Raw genomic sequence first — 23,957 nt, 5'->3', positions numbered from 1 at the left:
CCGAATGCTTTTCAAAATGTTAGCATAGGTGAGGTCTGCAGACTGACGCATGTTTTGAGTTAGTTCTCTGTATTGAAGATATTGCCAGAGATTTACATTTCCTATGCTGCCAAGTGTCACGGCACAGTTTGCGTCCTAAGTGTTAAAAATAGGTTCACGTTTCACTGGTGTTAATTGGAGAAGATCTCAGAAAGCAATAAGGTGTTTTCCTCCAAAGAGTTCTTTGTAGATTATTTTAAGGACCTCTTGCAATCTGAGGTGAGTCAAAGCCAACATTAGGTTGGAGACCATGCTCACCTCATCTATTAGTAACACTTTCATTTGTTTTAGAATTCTGCTTAGCTCCATAGCAGCTTCGCTTGAAAGTTTGTAGTACACTATTTTGTTTTAGTGTTCTACTGGAAGGAGCAGCAATCTGTGTAAAGTAACACCACCTATGTTGTAGGCTGCTAAACCTGTGGGGGCTGCTACAATAGCTGAAAGCTTATTGTTTGTTAATTTTTGGAGGAATTTGCTGATGATTTTTATTAAGAATGTTTTTCCTGAACTAGCTTCACCATTTACATACAGGAGTACAGGTTTATAATTCTGACAAGTTTTAGTTTCATTTTGCATACCATGTTTAATTTGTTTGGTCATTTCTAGAATAATGCAACATTGTTAATCATTCAGTTGTGATTCGAGTAGAGAAAAGATTTGTACAGATTCCTCATACTGACACATGTTGTTTTCTATTTCAGTCATGGCTAATTATGCTTCATTTGCTATGAGTGCCTCTCCAAGTTGTTCTTGGCTTCCTGTAAATGGAAGGTTGACTGCCCTCACGAATGTCTTCATTTAGTTGTGCTTGAACTTCTTCCTTTTGTTGGCGTTCATTGTCCAACATGTTTTTGTACTGCTTGAAATGTGTAACTGTTATACTGCTTTCACTTCCAATAAATCTTCCTCTTTTCTCAATGGTTTAAAAAGTTGGAGTAGGGACATGTAGTAAGGTTATCTTTGTTGAGGTGTTTTAAATGATAGCTTCATATAATCAGGCTGGGTTTGGAAGTTTAACAAGGCTGCTTTCACAACTTTTGACTATGTATTTACCTTTTTTATCATCTGTTTTAATGTTATTTTTGTATGAGAAATGTTGGGCTATGTGGTATAGGCACTTGGTTTCCAAAGCAGTACTCCTGTTTGGGTAGAATGTGTCCATTAAATATTTTTTCAAAATGTCCTGGCTGTTGGGATTGTTTTTGGATATTGTTTCTAAGTCTTGGTATGATTTGAGCACTCTTTTTATGGATGCAGCAGAACCAAGGCTTAGTCAGACTATGTTTTCAGATTTCCCATAAATGGCTGAACCTGTTAAATGGTCTGCAGCTTTGTAGCAACCCCATTCTCTATGGGAGAGCATTTTTATGCCAAAACCATATATTTTTTGTGACAGTGTTTTATCTGATGATATGTCATCCCAGAGGTCTGTCAGCTCTGTTTTCTCAGCTTTGGTTAAGTAGGTTGTGACATAGCATGCAGCAGCAGTGAAATTATCTGCAAGGTACTGCACATCTATGTTTGCATTCCACAAGAGGGCAATGATTGCATTCTAATCATTGATGTACTTTGATGCTTTGCTTCTTTTAATGTAGTATGTGTTCTTAGGCGATTTGCCTTTTGCACTGTGTCTAATATAAGGCATGACGATGTTTATTTGTCCTTTTGCTGAAACTGGTCTAGGGAAACCAAAGCAGAATTTTGTTTAGTGTTTGCCTTTGTTTTTTATATCTGCCTTTACAATACTTGTCGCGTTTATGTGCTTGAAACCGCAAGATTTGTGCATGTAGCTCACTATATGCACTTTCTTGAGGAATTTTGCAAGTGACATATTTGTGAATGAACTGCAAAAAATAGTGGCATCACTGTCCTCACCAAATTTAGGTGATTATTTTATCCACAAAAGCGTGTGTATGTGTGGTACTCCTCTGGATTGATAGTCTTTTCTCCAAAAGAAGTGTTGCCCTTCACTGAGGGGTGGAATAGTTTTATTACAGATGAAGTGCAACATGGCAATAAAGTGGTGAGGGAAGTACCTTGATACATTTACAGGGTCAAGAGAGCAGAGTTCTCTGGGTGTTTTCATGTCTATTCCTGCTTTGGTTTTGTTTTGCTATGCGTAGGAAATTGTGCAAGTCTTACCATGCATACTCTGCACAACTTAAATTGACAAACCATGTGGGTGGGCCAAGGTTGCGTAACATATACCGTACATCTGCATGACGTTGGAAGCAGTATTCTTTGGTACCACACATGTTTGCCAAGAGATTTGTGATACTAGACTGCAAAATTTCATCTTTGTCTTGCACCTTCTTAAGTAGTTGCTTAGCAGCCATGTTTAAAAAATTCAAACCTGTTTTCAATGTGTGTGCAACTCCATAATATAGAGTTGCTAGTTCACTTTCGAACAGGAGGTGGAATATGTATTCAATATTCTGTCTGAATCTGGTGTCTTCAGAATACATTTGTAATGAGCAGTATTCTGATGCTGTTATTTGTGTGCATCTTTCATCATACTTTCCCCCTTATCCATTTGGAAAGAGTAGAGGAAAGGCTTGTGATTCTACACTGTTTCCCTATATGCTGATTGGAGATCCTTTGGCTTGCCCCATTTGATATGTTTCTAGTGTATTGTCTATGCTGTCTTGGGAGTGGAGTGGAGTGGGTGAATTGCATAGTGGTCTAAAATATTGGATGCTGTAATAGGATCTACAAGTTCAAATTGGCCACTTGATGAGTAATCCTGATTTATGTAGGTGGTTTCTCTTAGGTTTTCTTCAATGTTTATTTCTTTGTAGTATTCATTGTACTCTTTAAGATATTTTAGACCTTCTCTAACTTTTTTTAAGTCTCCTCGGAATGGGGTGGTAATTTCCCATTCCACTATGGCGGACTCCGGCATGGACCATGGTGCTTATTGCACCATGGTTTAGCGCCGGAGTCCTAATGAAGCCCTAACAGTGAAGCAAATGCTGTTGGCTTGGCTAGAATGTTGTAGGCTACAATGGTTTGTGGTCATAAAACCGAAATTAGAAATCTCGAAAAAAAAGCACGAAAAAAAAGGCCGAAAAAAAAAATATCGATTTTTTTTATGACTTGTTTTTTTTTCGAAATGGGGGGGTTCCCCCATCTCCCCTTTTTTCCTATTTTTTTTTATTTTAACCCTTTTTTTTACTTACCTGACCCAAAAAATACATATATATAAAAAAATAATAAATTCAATATTTTTTTTTCGGCCTTTTTTTTGAGATTTTTGTTATTCAGGATTTTTTTTTCGCCCTTTTGACCGACCACCGGCTACAATACAACAACACTGCACTGTCTGAATAGCAGGAAAATAGTACTACAGTACTGTACTGCATTTACTTTGTTAAATGTGAAGAGTAGGCATCGTCTCAGTTTTATCTTCCAGTAGAGACCTTTCTGTGTTTCAGGAGGCTGTTGTTTACTGCAATTGCGAAAGAAGGAAGTTAGTGGGTATGTGTGTTAGTGGCACATTAATTGCACTAGGGGAACATACTATTTGATATTGTAGGAAGATATGCTGAGAGGAAAAGTTAGTAACAGTGCACATGATTATGAAAACAGTTGTAACACTGGTGTTGATGGGGCCATATTGACAGGTTGACACTAGATTCCTACCACTTTGTTTGCAGCTAGTTTCCCAGCGTCACTAGAATATTACAGATGATGTTGGCCTGGAAAGTGAGGTCTTGGAAAATGTTAGTCAGCATGTGTGTGCAATTGTAAAGCTCTGTATATGAATGGGGACTGGAGCATCGTTGACAAGGGGGCCAGTGGTGCAGTGATAATTATCCCCTATGAGGCTGTACTTTTTTAAGTATGTGAGTTGTTGTTGCACTTATTGAATTGGAAATTGAGTAGCGCAAGTCGTAGTAGGGTGAGAAAAAGGCAGAAGTGCAGAAAGATGTACAGATTACAAAAAAAGAATGTGAGTGTGTAGAATTGTATTCACTTTTCCTCAGAAATGCTTGTTACATGAGTGCTATTGCTGTATGTTGCAGAAATGCTTTCCTGTTGCTTTAATTTACTTATTACAATTTATAGATAGGACTGTTGGTAATGGACATATGTATTTGTTTGCTTTCCTTGAAATGGTGCTGAAATGAGTAGTTGTAAACGCAGTGCATTTTGTTCAATGTGGAATCTATGTACTTGCATGCTTTGGTAACATACTTGCAGTTTTCGTTTTGTGTGTGTATTCTTTTTACAAGTGATTGTTAAAGTTACAGAAGGAAAGAAGAAAATGACAGTTTGCATATTACTATGGGTGATATGGGCAAGCTTGTATGTGGTAGTAATATATTGAAGTTTACATAGGATCTGGCAGTGGAACATGCTGTTGAAATGTTATCAATGTGGTTTTATTTTTTTATTAAAAAATGACAGAGAGTGCTTCTGAAATTGTAATGTGTGGTTTGCAGCTGTTATGCAAGTCGGAATAAAAAAAAACGTTGAAAGCACACAGCATTGTAAGTAACTGCTACTTGATGTCAGGAGATGGGACAAATGAGAGTATGATTATTGAGTAGGTTATGCAGGGTAAGTGGCATGAACCCTTTTCATATGCATTTGGAGACTTGTACAGTAGTTTCTGATGCAGGTGGTTTCAAAAGAATAAGAGACCTCTACCTTGAGTGTTGCAAAGTACATATTTAGAGTTGAACAGAGTTGATTGAGTTAGATGTAGAGTTATTGGCTGTGATTGGTGGATGGGTGTGTGACTGCTTAACAGTAGCCAATGAGGGAGTGCTGCAAAGAGTGAAGTGGAAAGGGAAGAAACGGTGCCCCTGTGTTACGGGGCCCACAGGCAGCACAGTAGTGCACGGATGGCACGTGCCACATCCGTGTCTTGTCAGCATGCTTGACATGGAAATGGGACTGTGGGCATTAGCCGATCAGGTTTTAAGGTTGTGCTTTATATGAAGAGAGCGTAATAGTTTTATTTTCATTGCTGTGTTGCTTGTGTACTAAAGATGGCTGGTGTTGGAGAAACTTAGTGTATGGATGGTGGGAGATTCTTTTGTGTGTGATTTGGAGAGGTATGCAGAGGGAAGTGGCATCTCTGTGAATCTTGGATTTGAGGGAATAAAGCCTTTGTGGTGCCGTTTACCTGGCCACAATTTGCGAGAAGTGCTTGCACTTTGTAGAGATACGGCCACTTGCAGTACTCCTTATGCGATAGTGGTGTACTGTGTAGGGGGGAATTTGGGTTACATCAGTGCTACAAGTTTGCTCAGTGTACTGAAGGACTTGGTGAAGGCACTGATGCTGCTTTCCCCGGTGCAATGGTGGTTTTCTCACAAATACTACCTAGAGCAGTATGGGACAACCTCAATGTTTTCTGTCCTCAGCAAGATACAGGAAGGTGTCTTGTAAACTGGTAGTGTGGACATTTTTGGTGCAGATGGTGTTTTTTGTCAAACATTGGAAAATCCATTTTCCTTTACAATATAAGGGATGCTTTGAAGAGGTTTATGTAAGGAAGTAAGGAGGAAAAGAAGAGAAACACCTAAATAAAATACAAAACCAAAGGTGTTTGTTTACAAGCACCTTTACAAAAAGAATGCTCTTTTCAGAGTTATCACATCACTACAGAGGAAATCTCCTACCCTGAGTGAAATGTGTTCCCCGCCTGCCTGAATTGGCCAATTTATTCACAGACACTGAGATCGTTCGCGAAGAGCATGTGCCACATTCGGGGATTATGAGGATGGCAGGATGAAATGAGAATGTGGAGGCCAGGGGATTTGCCAGTAAGTTTACCAGGGTGTGGCATGCAAGAAGAAACTGGGGCAGATGTTCTGTTTGCTGAGAGGAGTACAGATGGTTTTGGATATAGCTTTGTCTTTCAGGAGGCAGAGTGTTTGGATTTTGGGGCACTTGTGGATCCATTGGTTGCAGTTGTATGCAGAGCAATGTGGTGTGGCTGCACATCTTGGATTTGATTATGTTGATGTGCAGTGGTATGGAATGTGCAGCATGAAATGGGTGGACTTGCTTCCACTTGTGCCACTTTGGTGGTGCGACATCATCCTGCTATTAATATTGTTCACTGTGGAGGGAACAGTTTAGGGCATGTTACTGGATTTGCTCTGCAGTTTGTGATGAAGGAGGCACTTGGGAAAGTCATGCACATGTTTCCAAACTCCTGAGTCATTTTTTCTCACACTGCCTCAGAGACAGATGTGGTTGCGCTCCAGTCATTTGGTCCACAAATGGAGAAAGCAAGGCTCAATGTCAACAAGGCTGTTTGTGCATTTTTGAGAGATGTTGGCATGTCATCCTTCCACAATGAAAACATTACATTTTTAGCAGTAATATTTTTCACAGAGATGGAGTCCATCTTACTGATACTGGCAATCAGCTTGTTTTCCACAAACATGAACATGCTTTGCAGCCCTTTTGGCAACTATAGCAAGTATTTTTGCTGTAGGTGTTGCCCACTTCAAACCTTTGAAACACAAAAAAAAACAACACAAAAAGGCTCTTTTCAGAGCAACCACTTTCTCCAGCAAAAGAGTGCAATGTTTTTGATGGTGCCACCAGCCACATGTTTTTTAGATGTCCAGGGAATACCACACTGTCTGCGGACTACACAAGCAGCACACAGGCCTGCGCCATTTTTTGGTAGTCATATTTTTGAACTGTGAAAGGTAGCTCTGAAAAGAGACTTTTTTATTTTTTTTTATTTTTGGGGTATTTTTATAAATGACACACAAGGACAGGATGGTGGGTAGGGAAAGGGCATCAACCACAGGCATGAAAGGGCAAGTTCAGAGAGGAAGATGTTGGGTGGGCTTTACTTAGGTAGGTGGCAGTGTTTCTCGTGGTCCCGGACCGTAGTCTCGAAAGCATTTCGAAATTGCATCCCCCTGCAGAGTACTACTGTGTCGCAGTACATACACAATACAGTCACCTTCAAAAGGTAAGGGTCAACTGCATTGCATATGGTCTGTGAGGATTGCTTAGAGATGTGCTTCCCCCACAGGAGTGTCTCTTGTGGTGACAGGAGCACATGCAGAGGATTGGGCAGAGGAAGTCAACCTGCTACCTTATTCGAAGGGGACGACTCTCTGAACTGCTAGCTTGTGGTTCGACTTCAGGTGTTGCTGCCGGGAGATGGTCCCTTAGCTGTACAGCCCAGGCTTGCTGCGACTGAGTACCATCTTGCACTCTCTGCAGTAAACCTTGGCTGCACATGCTTTGGATACTTCCCCAGCTGTGGTACTTCCACACCCAAGACTCATTTTGGCAGCTGGTAATGGGGACTTGCACAATCTTACCCTCTTCCTCTTCTGGATCCCCCTCTGCATCACCATGCCTGTTCCCCTACCCAAACTGTGGAATTAGTGGTGGTGGTGGGGGTGGTACTGAGGAGAAAGCAGCAGCAGCCATGGTTGCCCTTTGGATAAGCACACCAAAGGTAAAGTAGCACAGGACCAAATGTAGCACCGCACAGCAGAAAACCAATTGCAGTAAGGAGTCAAAAGGAATTCTAGCAAGGAGGCAGAAGCAATTGCAAGCAGCAATGTGGAGCAGTGCTCTGTCCTGGGCAGGCAAAACGGAATATGGAGCACCTCGTGGATAGTCGCCCGATTTGCTACCACTTTACACCCTAGGCTTGGCTGAAAAAGTTCCAAAAAGTGTGTACAAAGAGTAGGGTATTGTCTGGGACCTCTGCAAGGGTATAGTGTTAGTTGGAAACACTTTGAATTGGCTAAAAAAAACATTTTTTTATTGTTCGGTGGCCCAGACAGTGTTTGCGAATAAGGAACACAGTTCAGCGTGGGTGTGGTCACATGGTGACGTCACAATGGTTCTCAAATGGGGTGGCTGTCTGTAGGACACCATTTGGGCGGGATTGCGTATGCAAATGCACCGAGGTGTTCTATGGACAGGGTTGGGATCCCTGAAGTAATTAAAAGTGCGACACACAAGCAGTGGACAATTCTGAACAGGCGCGATGTTCGTCGGATATAATGGAAGAAGTGTGCATGCGTTGAGGTCTTTGTAAGATAGGGGTGGGCTTCTAGAAGTAATTAGAAGTATGTCACAACTTTTCAGACATGGATGGACAGGCGTGCTGTCCTACAGACACCTCCATTTTTATTGCAGATAGCCCGGACAGGTGCAGTGTCCTGAGGACACCTCCATTTTGATTACAGACAGTTTGGAAAGTAGCGCTGTCCGTGGAGTGGAAACAGGGCTTTTTAAAAAATGAAAAAAAACTCACACATTGCAACAGTATGCACATAGAAATGTATTTACACACACAAATATACATAATTAGGAAAGGGAAGGGGTTGCAGAAATGGAAACATATACAGGGGAATTGGGGTTTTGCTGAGGCGGGTTAGCGGGGGAGGAAGGGATTGAGGTCTCATTGTAATGTTTTTGACTGGAGGGAATTTTTGGGGATGGTTGGCTGGGACGGGAGGAAGGGGTACAGGTACAAATAGGGCAGTTGTATTTAATATTGGCTATTATATGTCTTTGTACAAAATGTTTAAATCTGTGAAACTGTTATTTAATTTGTCCATTTCTGGCCCCAAACTTATTAGTTCATTATGTACACTGTTGGTTCGTCTTTGTATGGGGCCATCGGCTTGTGAAGGAGATAGTTGTTCCGGGAGTCTCCCTTCATTTGTAACATGTACTGTTAAAAAAATATATGTTTAGTTACATGTGAAACAATGTGCATTAATTTTCCTAATTGTGAAATTGCACTGTGTACCATTACAGTTGCTATTGTCAGTTATTTCGTCAAAAGGGACATTGTCTTCAAGCCACTCGAGGATGGTTTCCATTTCTATGTAAACACGTTTTTTACTAGATATGGACACATGAGAAACTTCACAGTTATAGGAAGAAATATAGTGTACTTAACACTTTGTTGTATGACTGTGTTGTTACTACTTTGCAATTTCTTGTGGCAGTTGCTTCTCGGTGTGTATGCAAAGTAGTACTGAGGTAATACCTTTGGATGCACAGGTTATTATTGTAGTTTGTGCATTCCATTATGTTACACACCCTATATTGTTGCACTGCTGCCTTAGTACAGTTTGTAGACCTACTTAATTTTTCTTTATAATACACGTATGTTTTGTGTTTAAACATCTTTAATTTCTTTTCTGCACTCTACAACAATGCAAGACAACCCCATTGATTTTGAGCAGTGTGGCTGCTGCCCATGCTCTGCAGGCAGTCACATGGTCTGCGGGTTCTGTGGCAATTACTTTGGGCCAGGGGGGTCACTATGTTGTATGGTACATGTACACAGGTTAAGGGTATCCTGGTAAAAACCTGTGAAATTCAGAGAAAATACGTTGGTAAAGGGATGTTATTGTTAAGTTGCGCTAATAAAAACCTATGAAATTCAGTGAAAAAACGTTGTTAAAGGGACCTTATCTTTACAAGTAAAACCGATAACCCCCAGAAATTAGCCATTTATGGTAAGGTAAGCAACCATAACTCGCACCACCATCGTGAACAGCCATGACATCACAAATGTCAATGAAGACATCACTGATGACATCACGTGTTTGGGTCCTTCTTTTTTGTTTGCTGACATATCTAGGCTAGGTGTTTTTTTTCACTGACAGACAGGAACAAAAAATTCAAAAGGTTCCATATTTGTAGACATAACCCTTCTCATATATTCTTACACTACTTTCCTTAGGGTTCAGTCACATCAAATGATGCATATACATAGGGTAATAAGTCGGACTGAAAGACAGCAATCATTTCTGCGCATGAAGATAACCAGTTAGGTTATGAAGAGTTTCTGATAATACTGCTGTTTTTTCCTTATAATGCTTTCCCTGTATATGGGCCATAGTTGTATCATTGTGGCCTCTTTATGTAGTGTGTGTACTAGTACAAGTGTGTAGTAAGTGATGAATTATTAATTAGTTATTGCAGATTTCACATGATGAAAAAAGCCTACTATGGAAACATTCCTTATTTTACTATCCAACATTGCAAGATTACAGATATTGCACCTCTATGGTGCATGCTGCAGCCAATGCCTATGTTTTTGTATTAGTATGTTGTTAAGAGCAGTGCATTGTTTAATAAAGTATGTAGTTCATAATATGTCTCCAAGTCCTCCTTGAGAGTTTTTTGACAACATTATAATCACAACCCCTTGTAGGGAGTTTTCCTGAAAACTAAATACACATGTGATGTCATCAATGGTGTCATCAATGACATTTGTGATATCATATGTTATGTCATGGCTGTTAGTCTTAGCAGTGCACTATGGTTGTGCATGTTATGGTTGCTTAGCTTAGCATAACTGGCAAATTTATTTTTTTGTTTGTTTTACTTGTAACCGTAAAGTCCCTTTAACAACGTTTCTTCACTCAATATATATCTATCTCTCTCTCTCTCTCTCTCTCTCTCGCTCTCTCTCTCACTCTCTCTCTCTCTCTCTCTCTCTCTATCTCTATATATATATATATGCATGTCTTTGTGAACTTTCACTTCAACAACAGCTATCATTTTAACAAACAGAATGAGCTTGGTTCAACACGGTCACCTTCAACTTCCACACAAACATTCAAAATAATTTCAAGTTACTTCTTTCCACCCCTACTTCTTTTCACACAGGGCACGGCTGTTCCGGTGTCAATGAACAGTTAATTGCTGGCTCAACATTTCAGTTTCTAGAGAGCAAAACGTTGTAGGACAAATGCCTCTTCATGAGATAGATCTGAACGTAGGTGCTGTAATAATGCTACTACTTTTTTATTTTTAAATGTTTTTATTGGCATATAAGTGTAACAGAAACAGTTGCGCAAAAGATGCGCGTCATTTCAGCTGTAGCGTATCTTGTTTGCCAAGTGAACTGTAAAGAACAACAGAAAAAGAACACGCAGCAAAAAAGAAAGGAAACACGAGAGAAAATAGAGAGAGAGAAAAAACAATAAACAGAAACAGGTAACAGTGGTAACTACTTTGACTGCCCTTTTCCTTTTGCCCTGCCGTTCTTCATTCTTCGTGCTTCAAGCCCAGAGCCCAGCACCATCGCTCTCCATTGCCTTCACATGGGGGGTGGCTCGAGGAAGTGCCCGGGCCCGCCGTCCTGGTCAGTGCTTCAAGCTTACAGTCTGTGCAAGAAGAGTCAACTCAGGGGGGTTTGTAGCTTGTGGAGAAGATCATATCTCTCATGAGGGCCTTCCAGGACTCTAGTGTGGTGCTCCCTTCTTCTCCGCCCCAATTGTTCCCTTCCTCCCAGGCTCTTGTTTCAGCAGCGGACCATCTCTCCAGTTCCCTGATCCATGGTTCAGGCCTGGGACCAGCGGGCGACTTCCAGGCCATAGCAATCGTTCTCTTCACTAGTATACACGCCATGTCCATGAGTTTCACTAAGTGCCTGACTTTGCTCAGTCTCGGGTGAGTGCCCAACAGGCACTCTTTGGGTGTCCATTCGTACATTTCCATTCCCGCTTTCCTGCAGGTCTGCTCAGCTGTGTGCCAGAGTTTCTGTGATTTGGGGCAGGCCCAAAACATATGGATCATGTCAGCATGTTCGGAGGGGCACCATGGACAAGTCGGGAGGACTTTATCATTAAAGGCGGCTATCCTGTGCGGGGTCATGTAAGTCCTGTAAAGGACATTCAGCTGGAGCAGCCTAAACCTGGCGTTCCGTGACACCTCCTTCAGATACAGCAGGGCTCTTGCCCATTCACCGTCCGTGATTTCAGTCCCCAGATCAGTCTCCCACTTCTCTTTCAGGCGCGCACTTCTCGGGTTAGGCCTGTCGTTTATTCGTGTGTATAGCCTCGATGTCGGTTTCCAGCCGTCGCCAAGGTTGTACATTTCCTGCACAAGAGGGTGTATTTCTGGCTCCTCAGGCCAAGTGTTCCAATTTGTCTTGGCCGCGTGCTTCACCCTTTGGTACCATAGAAATTGTCCTGTGGCAAGCCCATCCTTCAATTGTAGTGAGTCGAAGTCTTTGAACAGCCCCTCATCAAACATGTCTCCCCATGTATAGAGGCCGCAGTTCTCCCAGCTCCTCATCGATGGTAAGTCTGTGGGGATTTTGCGTACGTCTGCAAGCATGGGGATGTCCGGTGCATATGAGTGTTGCAGTCCGAGCAGTGATCTGACCTTGTTCCAGATTTGTCTCCCCAGCTTTACAATCATGGGTGGGTCAGGGGGCCCTATTCTAGTGCTCCATAACACCTCTTTTGGGTGCATAGGTGTGATTAGTTGACAGAGGAGGCCTGTCTCAGCAGTCGGTTCATCCAGTAGCCACTTAGCGACGTGCGTTAGTTGTGCTGCCAAATAGTACCTCTGGAACTCAGGCAGTTGTATGCCACCCTCTGCATATGGGAGCGTAAGGATGTTCAGTGTAAGTTTGTGTCTGGCCCGGCCCCAAAGGAAGTCTCTGATTAGTGATTCCAGTTTCCTAAAGAAGGACGGGGGTATGTAGTATGTTATGTTGGTAAAGTAATAGAGGAGTCTCGGTAGTATAATCATTTTGGAGATTGCAGCTCTGCCCATCATTGAGAGCGGTAACTTCGACCAGAATTTGATAGACCTGCGCACTCCGCGCATTGCTGCTTCCGTGTTACACTCATGAGTGGAGGCTGGGGTGTGCATGATGGTGAGACCAAGATAGCGGAAGGCTTCCGGCTGCCATTGGATCCCGATCTCGGGGAGTTCCTCTGCGCCCTTCCCTTTAAGCCCAGCCAGGGGGAAGGAGCAAGATTTTTGTCTGCTGAATTTTATCCCTGAATATTTCGCAAAATTGTCGAGGATGTCTAGCGCGGTTGGTGCATTCAGTTGTGGGTCTCGCAGGTATAAGAGGACGTCGTCAGCGTACAAGGAAATGATGTTATCTACCCCATTGATGTTGATGCCAGCGTCGAAGAGCTGCCTCCTGAAATAGATTGCCACTGGTTCCAGGCCAAGGATATACAGCATTGGTGACAGTGGGCACCCTTGTCTGGTTCCCCTTTGGATAGCCCAAGCCCCCGACACCATGCCTCCTGTCTTCACTCTCGCCACTGGGTTGTTGTAGAGCACCCTAACCCACCGGATGAAATGTTCACCAAGTCCGAACTCCCTCAGGGTCTCGATCAGCCACTCCCAGAATATTGAATCAAAAGCTTTTATGGCATCAAGCGAGAGTACTGCGAGGTCGTCGTTATGCTCAGCTGTTTGAGCCATTATGTGTTGAAGCCTTCTCAGGTTGGCCGTTGTATTGCGTCCTGGGACAAAACCATTCTGGTCCTCATGTATCAGGGATCCTATCACCCTAGAGAGCCTCTTAGCTAATATCGTTGTCAATATTTTACTATCATAGTTTAACATCGCTAGGGGGCGATATGAGTCACACTCGTCGACTGGTTTGCCTGGTTTGAGTATTGGTACTATGAGGGTCTCTCTCATACTACTTGGTAGCATCCCGGTCTCATATGCCTCCGTGTATACTCCGTGCAGCATGGGAGCAAGGACCTCCTCATAAGCCTTGTAAAATTCTGGAGTTAGGCCATCTGTCCCAGGGGTCTTGCTCGTGGAAAGGGATCGGATCGCCTCTGAAATGTCCTCAATAGTGATGGCCTCTCCTAGCATATTTCGTTGTTCCTGGCTCAGTTTAGGCAATTCAACTTCGGCCAGGGTGTCTCTGATGTCTGATTCAAGGATTCGGTCTCTGTGGGCATATAGTTCGGCATAAAAGTCTGAGAATACATCGTTTATTGCTTGCTGTGACCTGTGAGTTGTACCATCTTTATCCTTGATCTCTTTGGGGGCCTGCCTCGGGTGCTCCCTCCTGCATAGCCAGGCAAGAATCCTGCCTGGTTTGTCCGCTTCCTTGTGTGCCTTAAGGGTTCGCACAGAGAAGTCGAATTTGGACAGCCTCTCCCATGCAATTCTGCACTCTTCTCTGATCTCCTTCAGTCTGGTTTCCTTCTCCTTGGTAGGGTGGAGATTGTTCTCCAGGTGTCTGATCTCCTCCTCCCTTGACTCGAGCTCCTTTCTCAGTTGTCTCCTGATCCCTCCTGCTTCAGCTATTATCTCGCCCCTAGTTACCACCTTCATGGCATCCCATAGTGTGCTCCATTTCTCGACTGATCCCTTGTTGATATTTATGTATTCTTCCAGCTTTTCACCCAGGGCATCCTTGAATGCGGGGTCTGTTAAAGTGTCTGTCGGCATGCGCCACATCGGAATAGGTGGTCTAGGGCCCCTGAGGCAGAGCTGTATTAGCAGCGGGGAGTGATCCGATATTGACCTGCCAAGGTAGCATGCAGATTCGACTTGCGAAGTTAGCCCACTATCGATGAAAAAGAGGTCGATCCTGGTATGCAGGTCGTGGGGGGCCGAGTAAAATGAGTAGGACCTGTCTGTGTGGTGTAAATCTCTCCAGACGTCAACTAAGTGCAAGTCCTCGATCGCGCTGCAGAGTGCTCGGGGGGCGGAGGTGTTGAGGATACGTGGCGCAGTGGATCTGTCCATTTCTTCATTCAGCACGCAGTTGAAGTCTCCGCCCCATAAGATGATGTCCTCCCTGTGGTACGTGATTGTGGCACATAGCTTCTTGAGATGAGTAGGGATACCGTGTTGGGGGAAGTATGAGTTCACTATGCACAGCCGAGAGTTCTCCAGCATGCCCCATATGATCACATATCTACCTTCTTTATCCGCTTCCACACCCATCAGGTGGAATGGTGTACCCGGGCTCACCCATGTGTATATACCGCGTGCGTACTTCGAGTAGGATGCACCGCCGCCCTGCCCCCCCCAGTAATCTACCAGCTTGTCCGTAGTGTCAGTTAAGAGGTGTGTTTCCTGCAGGAGGGCGATTGATACTTTCTTCCTCTTCAGGTACGAATGTATGCGGTTTCTTCGTGGGTAGGATCCCATCCCCCTAACATTCCATGTAATTATCCTGGGTCGTGTGGCCATTTTGTGAGATTACTTTTAGCCGTGGTGGTCTCCACGTAGTATCTGTGATTCGACAGTGCATCACGCTCTGCTTGCTCAAGTTGGTAAGCTCCGAGGTCTGGTCCTGGGTCCTCTTCGGTTTGGCTAATGGTGATCAGGAATAGGGCAGTCTCAACCGTAACATGAAAACAGTAACTATAACTGGTGCACCCAGCCTCTGCCTTAAGGGTGCAGTGCTCGGGCGCTCTTGCGCTGCCTTTCCCCGTCCGGGTTTCTGGCGCAAGTTGGTGCATGTTGGCAACAGGCCTGCACTTGTCTTTGGTGGGTTCGTGGTTTGCGTGCATGTGGAGGAGGCCGCGCAGGCCCAGTAGTCATTTCGCCTTCTCTTGTGGTATTGTTGCTTCAGTGATGGTGGTGTATCCCCTCGTTCTAGTGCTCCAGACAAGGGTCGAGGGAGCCCATGCCGAGGCGTCCGTCTACCGCTCATTGCTTTCTTCGCCGTGGCTCTCGTGGGAGGGTTCCCCAGGGACCTCAGCTAAGTTGTTGTGCTCCATCCACATGTTGGCCGCAGCCGGCGACTCCAGGAATATCGCTCGTCCCTTATAAATCACCTTTAATCTGGAAGGATACAGGAGCATATACTTTAAGTTCAGTTTTCTCAGTCGGGCCTTAATTGGGACGAAAGAGTTCCTTGCTCTCTGTACCGACTGTGTGTAATCAGGGTAGATGGTAATTTTAGAGTTACCCCGTTCTATTACACCTCCCTCTCTTGAAAATTTCAGGATGACTTCCCTGTCTCGGAAGTTGAGGACCTTCGCTATGATGGGACGTGGGTAGGAACCCGGAGGGGGTCTCTTCTGGAGCGACCTGTGGGCCCTCTCTATGGCGAAGCCCTGTGAGAGCTTCTCCGCTCCTATTTCTTGTTGTATTAAGGATTCTACATAGGTTGTCGGGTCTGTGGTCTCTGTCCCTTCAGGAATGCCTAGTATTCTGATGTTGTTGCGCCTTGCGCATCCTTCCGCCTCCTCTGACCTCGCCTCCAGGTAGCACACCTTTCTCCTGAGGTCTGCCACCTCAGCCTTGAGGTCCGCTGTATCGTCCTACATATCCTTCTGGGAGGATTCTATGATGGTAACGCGTTCCGTCAGGTTGCGGGCATCCTGTCTAATGAGCTGGATGTCGGCTTTGACCTCGCCGATTTTCGTGTCTATGAAAGTTCTTAGGGCTGCAATCGCCTCCAGCACCTGGTTGTCCTTGGTGTTTCCCTCTTGGCTAGCCTGCGTCGCTGCGCCTCTCAGCGCAGAGGGGGAGACATGGTGAGGCTTCGATGTCACAAAGGGGTCCATCGTGGCGTTTCTAGCTTTACTCCTTGAGGTGGCCATTGCAGGGAGCGGCGCGACCCTCTCCAGATTCTCGCTGCCCCCCTCGCAGGGGTTCAGCGCAGCAACTCTCCTCGGTGACCCGGCCCTGGTGCTGGGTGGGTGGGCTCCCACCACACCGTTGTCGCCGATGGTGTCTGTCCCGATCGCCACCTCAGGCCAGCCCACCGGGCCCAGTGCAGAGGGCAGGATCTACCTGCTAGGTTGTGGGGTTGATGTGCCGCTGAGAGTGAGCAATGGTGTCGAGTGCAGGTCGTCCAGCCCTGCGCCCGGGGGGGCGGCGTGCCCAGTCGCGCAACGCTAAGCGCGCCCAGCGAGTCGGCCCCACCGGGCTCTGTTCATCTCGCGGGGCTCCAGCACGCTCCCCAGGGCAGGCTCCCTCGCCGCAGTCTGTGGTGTGCGCCTGGTGCGGGGAACATGCGGCCTCCGTATCTCGTGGTTCCCCCAGCTCCTCACCTCACTGATCCTGGGAACGGGGGCACGGCCTTCGATAAATGCCGCGGCGGGCAGACTCCTCCTCAGGGGAGCCGCGGCAGCGGGGCCAAATGCCTCGGCCGTGCACCAATAGTGCACCGTCTCTCTCCCCAGCCTCAGGGGGGTGCCCAGCCGAAGACGGTCGGCTCGCCCGGAGTGTAGTTCGGGGGATAGGGCAGGCTCCCTCGCCGCAGTCCGCGGTGCGCGCCTGGTGCGGGGAACACACGGCCTTCGTATTGCGTGGTTCCCCCAGCTCCGCACCTCGCTGATCCTGGGAACGGGGGCACAGCCTTCGAATAATGCCGCGGCAGGCAGACTCCTCCCCAGGGCTGAATGCCTCGGCCGTGCACCGATAGTGCTCCGTCTCTCTCCCCAGCCTCAGGGGGGTGCCCAGCCGAAGTCGGTCGGAGTGTAGTTCGGGGGATCGATCTGGGCCACCCGATGGTCCGATGGCTCCAGTGGTCAGGCCGCACGCCCAGGCGTCGCCAGCCAGGTGCGTGTGCTCAGTCGGCCACGGGCGTCGCTGCCCGGCGGGTCCCCAGCAGGTCTTGTGCGCGGTCGGGGACCGCTAGTGCGCCGCGGCCGCCATTTTGTGTGCGCTGTCCGGAGCAGAGGGGGAGCCGGGCCGGAGCGTCGCACCAGTCTCCCACGCTCCGACTTTTCTCGGAGAAAGCTGCCAGGCAAAGGTCTTCCCCCCAGCTGCGGCTGGAGCAACGCGTGGAGGTGTTGTATGGCTCGGAGAGTCAGTTCAGGATTGGACTACTGCGGCTCTGGCGGAGCTCGTAGATTCGGCGTCCTCACTCCATGGCTGCTTGGCCACGCCCCCGTAATAATGCTACTACGCAATCTTATGCCATCATGGAGACTACACATTGGAAAAAGGATGGCAATTACGTGTCTGCAAAGACACAACATAGAGGCCCAGGTAATCGATGGATTAAACTTAGATACATACGTCTCATTTCATCTGATACAAATATGCCTTTCAAATTCAAAAGTAGACAATTTCCTATATGTTTAGCCTTTACAACAACAATTAATAAGTCACAGGGACCTACACCCCATTACTGGAAGCGATTAGTGGTAATTATGATATTTAAGAAGTGGGACAAAAATGAACCTTTGAAATACTGACCGATATTGACCTTTAAGATATAACGGCACATGTTATGCTGGGAACAGCTATGTATTCGGAAATCAGAAAATACATAAAACCAACAAATAAATAACATCAAATAAGACCATGATAAAAAGTTATAAAAGTAATTATTCTGGCAGCAAACATTCCACGCTTGACGAAGGTAAGATATCAATGCCAAAGCTATTGTCAGGGTTTCGGCCTTCAATAAGATGTACAAGGCAGGATGGCAATGTGTAACACTTGTTTTCATTAGTCACTGTAATAGTGTCTTTTGTTTTATATGAAGGTATGCCGGGCAAAGAAGAATAAAATGCAGTAGAATTTCAATTTCATCATCACACATTATACATACAAAATACACTATATAACTTGTTTGTGTTGATATTAGTGGCATAGACAACAATCATGAAGTTGTGTGTCAGCAGCAAATGCATCCAAACACCAGTTACATATTCCACACTCTTCTTTGTGAAGGAATACATCCTGGCAACTCTAGACACAAACAACCTTGCAATCATATTGTTACTCACCTAATCAGCAGCATTTGACACAGTAGACCCTGCTAAGATGCTTATAAGTTTGGCAAACTCCATGATTGTGAAATATCATGCTTTGAAATGGTTATCCTCCTCCTTTTTCATTCAAATCAGGGAATCTCATGGAAGATCCAACATCACCTATCAACAGTGAATTGTAGCTTATGTGCAATAACTAAAGGCTCTGTCCTCCCCCTTGTTGTTCAACATATATTTGAAACCTCTTGCTAAGCTCACTGAGTCCTACTCCTTCTTCTTCCAAATGTATGCCAATGAACCACAGCATGCATTCATAGTTAGGGGTCAGTACCACTGTCTCCCAAGGAACCTCACCCTGAATATGTGGCATCCACAATTGGATGGTTGAAAGCAGTCCATCTATGAATGTCTGGAAGCTTGATATTATATTATTGCAAGCTTTGAAGAATTCACCACCTGAAGTAATGCCCGCTCCTCCTAGTAGGAAAATGGTGAACACTCATGCTCCCCAAAAAAAACTACCTGCCCTAGGACCAAACCATCTGCCCCTTGGCTTACCCTGAGCTTGCCTATAGCAAACGCTCAATCGGAGCACTAGGGAAATGGTGGTGCAAAAACCATAACCCTAGTGATCACACAAACCTAAAACCTGTCTGCACAAACCATAAGATTCTGATTACTGAGGCCGAAGCTGCTTACTACATCACCACCAGCACGGCCAATCACCCCCATTGTATGCAAACTACATTGGCTTCCTCACGAAGCAATCATTCCCTTATCATGCACCCACCCTCTGGAACTCGATCCCGGTATCAGCTTGAAATACCCCCACAATTATCCAGTGTTGCAAATCTCTCAAAAAGTGGCTTTTTGACCTAATCAAGGACTACTTCCAGTCAATCCTAGAACACAACTAACAGTAATGTTAAATGATGCCAGTCGGACACCCTGTACCGCTGTACCCTGTACCGCTCTCTGCGGCTGTTCTTGAGCTAGGTCTGCACTTTAAACAATAAAATACAATTTAAAAAAAATGTTGATAAACACCCCTCCTACTCATACCCCTCCTACTCTTCCATTTTGTTCAGACCTCCTGCAAAGAGACAACCCATCATATGACGAAATTAAAGCACCTCCTCCACATGCTCATGTGCCTCCTGTACTGTGCATTATATAGATTCCCCACAGAATCCAGGTTACCAGAGCCATGGTCTTATCTTGATTTGATTACTGCAACATCCTTTATCTTTGCCTTCCAAAAATTCTGAGTAACCAAATCCAAGTGATACAGACCAAAATGCTCAGTGAATTACAGATCATTCAGTAGATCATGGAATTGAAAACAAGATACCAATTGTCAAAGAATTCAACGGCATATGCTGGCTCCCTTCATTAAAAGAGCTGACTTTCAAACCCTATGTTTCAATGCCAAACAAACCTCACCTATATGTTAAAAAAAATGTAATTTTTCAATAAACCGGTGATCCGCTAGTTTGATGAATCTTACCACACCTGCTGTCCACAGTAGGAGTTATGTTGCGGGGCTCGCACACCCTGTGGTACAGCATTCTGAACAATCTTCATGTCCCTCTTCGTAGAAATTCACCTACAGTTAAGGAAATATATAAAAATCTTGTTCTTAAAACAATCCTTCCCTGAATAGCTGACACAAACTAATGTTGTTATTTTTATTATTATTATTATTATTATTATTATTATTATTATTATTATTATTATTATTATTATTATTATTGTTATTATAAGGTTATTATTGAGTGCAAACCTAGATTCGGAAGCAACAGAATGCTTTACAATAATAGGGAGAGCATGGTAAGAGAAGCAGAGAAATGCAAGAGTGGGGAGTTAACAGGAGATGGGGAGAGCAGGCAATTTGGCAGCAAGTATCCATAAGCAACCAGGGCAGGAAACAGTGGGGAGGAGTTTACCCAGTTTCTGTTAGGGTGGGAAGTTGCGGTTCGGTGGACCTTGATGTTATGGAGGATCCATTAATTTAGGAGGAGGGTCTTGAGCTCCTTTCGGAACTGTAGAAGCGAGTGGGCAGGTCTGATGTTGACGTAGAGGTGGTTTCAGAGTTTTAAGGCATATCCAGAGAAGGTCCGTCCTCTGGTTCTTTCCTTTATGCATCGACAGAGTTTAGGTCTGCAGATGTCCTTATTACTGGTGAATTGTAGGCCTCGGAGATGCTGTGATTCTCAGTGAGGTAGCTTTGGCACTTCTAGGTGACATCCTTGTAAATAATACAAGATTTGAAGATGATACAGGCTTGCATTGCGAGCCAGTGCAGTTCAATGAGGTTCACATTTGTTGTGGCCTTCACTGCATAGCCAGTCCTGCTTCAATAATTAGTTAGCACATAGTCTTAATAGGGGTATCAGCTGTAGGATAACATCCTCAAAATACACCAGGAGCAACCCCAGCTCTGCCTTCACGTTCCCTTCATATATGTGGTTAATTAATACCTATAATGTTTTGTGACAAGTACCTGCTCTGCTGTTTTAAAGGGGATCAGTTGGTGTATTCAGTGGCTATGGTTTCTTCACTACCTGCAGAATGGGTGTATTACCTCAGTGTCTGTACTAAGGTAAGGTCCTGAAAAGCCTATCTATGTGTGGCACAAACATGCACATATTTCCAGTGTGAAAAAATCACTGTCAAAGAGTCTTGTTGTACCATTCCAAATTTAAAATCTTTGTCTTCAAGAATTTGCAGTTGAGAACACATCAAAGTGGCATTCTGTGGGAAATTTAAATAGTCGATTACATTATTTGCACATCTGACTGACGTCTAAACTCTGTACAGAAAGTGGGCTAGAGTTGCTTGACCTGTGCATTACCGTGCCTCATATATGCCACTGGTGTGATTTTTAATGAAAGCAGAGGTTTAACAAATGGATTAAATGGATGTTGCTTGAACATTGAATACATTTAATGGTTGTTGAGTGCTTTTAAGTAACACTTTAATGGTAAAATACCAACTTTCATTTTTCAGTGTAGTATTAAGGATAATGTAACTATCAACCTTGCACACTCCCGAACATGGCGGTCATAGCTCTTTGCATCATGGGACTCCCTCCACAGTGCAAATAGTGACCTGAGACGGGCGCCACATCTATTGCACAAGTCTAATGTCCCATCAAGAAAAGAAAAACAAAGATTGCCACCACCAAAGTCAATAGAAGGACCAAATCAGCTTTTCAATTTCTATCATGAGCCCAGCACAAAAGGGGGCTGCAGACTGACATGAGTGTCCAGGGGTTGAGGATAATGGGATAGCGGATAGGACTGATGGGAGCTAGGGTGGCAGAGATTAAAAAATGGCACCATCCGGGAAGGGGCATGTGTGGGTGTTAAAATGCGTGTGGACTCTGACAGCTCCTGCCTATGTTCCCAGCCACTTGATTGTCTGGGTTCCATTCCCCAGGCTTGAATTGGTATTCTATCATGTTCTCACAACCATACATGCTCTCTTTAACTCCCTTGAGTTTACTCACAAATGTCTTTCATTCCACAGTATTTTATTTAATAGTGTACAGTGTGAGTTTAATGACTGCTAGGGACTGCTACCTTTGGTGGCTAAATCACAGTCATGTATAAATATTTTCCAAGGATCAAACACTTCAGTTCAGGTGTGAAGCTGTGATTTGAGACCAATCTGAAACATAGGTCATTGAACAAATTGCTAGACATAATGTGCTTGGTTTTCAAGAATACTACATTTTACTGTAATGACTTGAAAAGTACAAATCATGATAATTCAACCTGATATATGAATAAATACATAGGCATGACAAGACAAGAAGGACAAAATAACGATCTAATTAGACCTTGTGTCATTCAGATTGTGCAAGTGCAGGGAAGAGGGAAGGGGAGAAGTGCCAGGGGGGAGGTGAAGGTGGAAATGCAGTTAACTGACAAGTGTATCCAGCAGATGGCTCATAAGTGCAAGGAGAGCGACTGTTGGGTTGCAGATCCAGACCCTTAAGTGCTGGGGAGCCCAGAGGCAGTGCGAGGGCAACTGGACATGCAGGAGCCTGGGCCTGAGTTCAGAGGGTGAGCATGTGACCAGTGCGCAAAGCAGTCAGGTGCATCAGCAGGGGAGAGGAATAGAGAAATCGGAAGTGCAAAGGAAGGTCTTGAATTTCTTCTGGAACCAGAGGCGGTTCTGCTCAAGTTTGAGAGAGGCAGGGAGGCTGTTCCAGAGGGAGGCCCCAGCCAAGGATATAGATATGCTCCCAACTCTTTGCTTGGAGAAGCATGTGACCCTCAGAGAGTTGGAGGTGGATGAGTGGAGAGCTAGAGAAAGAAGATGTTTTGGAAGAGAAAGTTGGAGGTAGAGCGGTCCCAGGTGCCACAAAGCTGTGTAGATGATGCAGAGGGTCGTGAACTTAATACTTGCAGCCACAGCGAGCCCGTGAAGAGATTTCAGGGCTGGAGAGTAATGATCCCTGGGCTTGAGGCCAAGGACAAGTCTCGCAGTCCTGTTCTGGATAAGTTGTAAAGGTCAAAAAGTAGAGGCAGGAATATTTAGAAAGAGGATGTTGCGATAGTCCAGCCTTGACAGGACCAAAGCTCTGGACACAGTGAGCTTCTGGGGGAAAGTGAGAAAAGGAAGAATACCACTGAGGAGGTGTAGCTGATAGTTTGACTTCTTAGAGACATCAGAGATGTGAGGAAAGAAGGAGAGGGTGGAGTTGAAGATGACACCAAGGTTCTTAGCCTTACAGGAAGGAGCAGGAAAAGGGCCCAGAGTGGGCAGCCAAAGAGGGAGAGGAAAGGAAGGAGCGAGTGTCCTAATGAGGAGGATCTCAGTCCTACTGGCAATAAGACAGAGCTCATTGGGGGCACACCATTCCTGAATTGCGGCCAGACAGTCTGGTATGGAAGAAGAAGCTGAGGTGGCTGAGGGGAGACTGAGGGGACCCTGAAAGAGTGTCATCGGCATCACATAGAGAATTGGAGCAGAAAGTTTTGATGTGGTGGGAAGAGATGCCAGGTAGTGGTTGAAGAGCCAGGGAGAGAGGTTAGACCCCTGGGGAACGCCACAAGTAGAGAGAGAGATAGAAGAGAGGAAAGACCCCAGTTGGACCTGAGATGATCAGTCGGTGAGAAAGGAGGTCAACCAGGCTTGGCCTGATCAGGAATACCAAGGTTGTTGCGTAAGTGATTGAGAAAGATGGCATGGTTGCCCATGTCAAAAGCAGAGGATAGATCAAGGAGAATGAGGACAGAAGGGAGATTAGAGTCAGGATTGGAGAGCAAGTCTTCACAAGTGTTCAGGAGAACAGTTTCCGTGCTTCTGTCAGCTCTGAAGCCAGAGTGGTGGTCATGGAGGCAAGCAAACAGATCCAGTATGTAGATTAAGCTGGGAGATGGCCAGCTTTTGCAAGTGTTTGTCCAGGAAAGGGGTGATCGAGATTGGGTGATAGTTAGCCAGAGAGGAAGCGTTGGCCGAGGGCTTCTTTAGAAA

This window comes from Ambystoma mexicanum, chromosome 6q (assembly GCF_040938575.1).
Source record: "Ambystoma mexicanum isolate Mex_15411 chromosome 6q, UKY_AmexF1_1, whole genome shotgun sequence".
Classification (NCBI taxonomy): domain Eukaryota; kingdom Metazoa; phylum Chordata; class Amphibia; order Caudata; family Ambystomatidae; genus Ambystoma; species Ambystoma mexicanum.
Note: the sequence above shows the minus strand (reverse complement) of the source record.